A 4,577-nucleotide genomic window follows, 5' to 3' on the forward strand; every position below is an offset into this window, starting at 1 on the left:
GATGTATTTAGATTTAGTATATTTAGGAACATCTTAACTTTTAAAATTAAGAAAATAAATAAATAAAAATCAGTTTTGGATTCTAAACGGAAGAGCTAATCAGCCTTGGTAATGCAATAATTAATCTTGAAGTAAGCGGATTGCAATCTGCTAAGTCGTACTTGTTCTAAGTATAGAACGAAAGGTCGGTGACATAACATACGCTTCCTTTAAGCGCAACGCTACGGCAGCCCCGCTGAATCTCTAGTACCATAATTTTGCTCAGTTTGAAAGTCTTATTTGGATATCAGCTTTATCAAAAAATGATTTGAGCGTTTATGTGTTGCTATCTTTTACTGACAATGCACCGTCCGTGTAAGTGCATGTTAAGTTCCTACCGTGTCACTAGCTGTTTAGCTGGCCCCGCTACACGGTTTTGGCTTTAATATGTGTTCATATGTGAATAGTGTGTTTTCCATATTCTTCTAACGCTGATCGATACTTGGAATAACTGGTGAATGGCAGAATGACAACGGTAAAGGTCTCGATATTTTACTAGGACTACACTGTAAGAAAAGTAGCACTGAAATACTTCAAAGTCTTGTTGCCACAATCACTGGAATACTTAAAAAAATATTGCCTCAATCACGCTATAGGTGTGGTGTATTTCGTCGAAAGAAACATACTGGTACACCAGAATACTCACAAATACTTCTCGACAGGAATATGAAATGAGCTTGTTTTTTATCATTAGTTATACGATGACATCTATCGTTCATATTAAATATTAGTCTGGAATCGGTTTTTGCCATTTGATGACGGCGCACATGTTGGGTCAACCTATGAGGGTTTCCGTGGTCATCATCATCAGACAATATCTCGCCAGCCCTACCGAATGAGGTTTGTCTGATAAAACTCGAATTGATCGTTTCTTTTGTAGTTCAATTATTTCTTGTGCCTTGCAAAAAAAGTTAAAGAGCAAAATTTTGCACGATAAGTGCAATAAACGTATCATTGAAGCACTTTCAAGTAACCGCGGTACTAGTGCAACATGCTCCCACCCATGGACACCTGACTCTTCAGTATCTAAGATTTACGTTATATGGTTGGCCGTTCCCCTTATCATGACGACACTATCACAACGTTGGTGGATGAGGTTTGTGATACCGATTGACTTAGTGAAATCAACCAAATTACATTTTGTGAAAGAATCCGGAATAGATTTAATATTAATCGCCAACGCTCAAGAATCCGCGTTGTGTAAATGCAGCTTACTGCCAACAAAACACATTTAGATCTTCTGTCCATAAAATCATTTTAATGCCGTAAATCGTATTAAAAAATGTTTCAATGAAGGGACACCCTTCGTGTATTGGGCCTTTAACGACTGTAGCTAAAGTGTAATGACGTTACACTTAAATGAAGTCGAATAAATTCTATGTATTATGTGAGCTTGCCAAAGCCATAAGACGATCCCACTCTCATTGTGAACCCCAATGCGATGCGTAATGTTGAATACGAAGCAACCTCTTAACAAACCAAATAACTTTCTTTCGCTTTGCTACCTCAATTCAGTTTAAATCAGCATCGGTTCTATCAACACGTCAATAAGTGCTCTTATAAGATAAACAAGTAGTCTTTAACGCGAGATGACGCGGGACCACAACCTCAAAAGTACATGAGGACCATCTACGCGAGAGTCGCATTCGATCGGCACTGCTTGATGAATAGGGTGATGGGAAATATTATGCTGACAATTTTTTGATTGGCGTCTTTGTCAGAGTACAACCAGTTTATGGTAAAGTGAATGGGAATACTTTGCTTGTAAACCCTTGTAGCTTACATTCAGATCCGACAAGATTGCTCTAACATCGACAATATTGACGACTTAGTAAACTCTATCGTAAGAAAATACGTAGCAAAGTGTGCTTCCAACTGTCTGCAACAAGGTTACCGCCCACCACACACAGGAGAACCAATTTCTTCAAAAGTTCCGTATACTCACATACATAACGTGTGTTAACTGCCAGCAAATCAAAATCATCTACTGAAACCAAAACTCACTTACTTAATATCATACGTCTGGTATTAATACACATGGCTTTTCTTTTTTCAAATTATCAAAGATATATCCAATTTTGCTCTATGTGTATATTTTCAGATATAACGCATAACGTGAGGCCATCAACCCAAGTGTGCCTCATCCCTTCCGCTGACAATGCAACGTTATTTTTATTTGTACCGAATTCTAATCATAATACTTGAAACTGACTAAAGCTGTACCTTGATGCAAGAGCCATTTTTTATTTCCATGACCACCGCTCAAGCTGTAGTTGTCAGCAATGCTTAAATCAGGTGAGTCGCATGCGATTAAAACGTCAGGTCGCCTGTCGAGTAAGAGATCTGGCTACTATATCTAACCGTTTACCTTTCAGCAACACAATGGCTGAAGGGCGGTAACAACCAGCATCGTCATGAAACGTCTCTGGTTGGGTAGACCTCAGCCTAAGAACTTCGGCATCAACCTCACCTTTTTCAAAGATGAAACGGGTGTTGCAATGAAGAGTGGATTTGCGGCTTGAATCTCGATTGAAGTCATCAGATAAAAAAAGAACATGAATGTCTCACGTGCGCACCCTTGCCTTGCTGAGGAATAATGGGATATTATTTGAAGCTGCTGATTAACAAAGTGTCTTTTTTAATCAAACGACTGCGCTTTGCGCACCCCCTTTCTTTGAAAAGAAAAGATAAAGAGAAAAAAAGAGAGGAGGATTCAGGGCCTGGCCATCACGCAGGGTCGGTCAATAAACCCATGTTGAGGAGACTTTATCCCAACAGGATTTCGTATATAATTTAAGAAATTAGCGGCTATCTCCAACGTCTTAGGCTAACAAGGATGTGGAGATTCTGAGATCTTAATAGCGTAGCTGATTTGCGTACGATGCACAGCTCTGAAAAACAGTAGACCTTGCGAGGGTGCGTTGGCTATCATAAACGATGCAATGTTCCTGCGCCTTGTGAATGAGACGCTGGATATAATTTGAAGTTCATTTTGAGCTTCCGGTACAGTGAGCGTTACTTTCCAGTACAGTGAGTGCGGCACGCTATCTTGTCTGAAATTAAGATTGAAAAAAATGTATTCATTTAACGTGGTGACGATCGACAGGAAGCCAATTGGTCAGCTTAGGTGTGCCATGAGCTCAAAAATAAAGTGCCTTTGTGTGGCGGGAATCGCCCACCCACTTACCGAGGAAGGCTTCGATCAACTAACACCCCTCACCGCATGTTGCTAACTTCCAGCGAGCCGTTGACTTACATAAAGAGGAGTAAAGCGAAATAATATTTTCCATTATAGCCAATAGGCTTTAAATCTCCCTAATATGATTAGTGCCTTCAATTCTTATACAACATAACTGAACGGGATATACAACTATACAGGTTGTATAGTTAATGTTAGACTTACACAAGTAGGTGGTCCACGCAAAAAGAAGGCTAGACACTTAGCATTTCGGGAGTTGCAATAGGTTTAACACGGGAACAACAATATCTGAATTGGTAAGTAAAAGGGTTGCTGAGTATATTAGGCAAATTTTGGGAAGCACAAGCGAAGAAAATTCGCGTTCTCAATGTTATACAAGCCCGATTGATCGTATTTTGCGGCATGAAGAATATTTTTACCAACACAATAATTTGCGATGGTAGGTCGATCTCCAGAGTTTAGCCTTCGATTAAAGCTGAAGAGTTCTAACAACTGCCCAGCGCATTAATCCGATCATATGTCATGATTCCAAAAAGTTTGATCTCGTAGACAAAAAGAAAGCAGCCAAAAAATGCAATCTTCTGGGGTTTAAGTCTATATGCTCGGACGACCACTGGAAGTCCAATCATGGGATATTATATATAGGCTACTTTTGTCATAATGGACTGGTTCTGCTGAGTCAGCTTCACGGTGGAACTCGCTCACGGTGCTAGCAGTAGAACCACACAGCTCAGTAACGAAGAATCTTATTTGCTCGCGTATGGATTCACCGAGTAGTCGTATAAATTGTGTGGATCCCTTAATTGTATTGGCAAAGCGCATGATTTATGACCGGACATGCGATAAAAACCGCTAGACAGAGAGGTATTCCACACGATACGTCTGAAACCGAAAGATAATCTATCCTGATCTTTACCTTCGATTATATATATCATATCTCCGCACGGAGCACTGAGTGCAAAATGCGGGACAGTATTTTGCACTCAGTGCTCCGTGCGGACCATATTTATCTTTTGTCGGTAGAGTGTCTCGATATGGTGATAGGAGATTCACAAAGCTTGTTCACCTCAGATTGGAGAGCGCTTTACATAATATAATGGGTATGTAATAAATAATTGCAACATCCTAAGTAGGAAAAAAAGTAAATTGATGACGCGTTCTATCATGCGAAAAGAAAAATTATTTCCACTTGATGCCGAACATTTTTTGAGGTTAGAAATATGGCAAACTAAATGCTCTGAGAATTCGCATTCAATTACATTCAGAGGAAACGCCGAATTCATAGCACGTATGTGCAGCAGAACAGCAAGTTTGGGTGTGCCTTGTTCAGCGTCCTTCA

This window comes from Plasmopara halstedii (genome assembly GCF_900000015.1).
Source record: "Plasmopara halstedii genome assembly, contig: Scaffold_614, whole genome shotgun sequence".
Classification (NCBI taxonomy): domain Eukaryota; phylum Oomycota; class Peronosporomycetes; order Peronosporales; family Peronosporaceae; genus Plasmopara; species Plasmopara halstedii.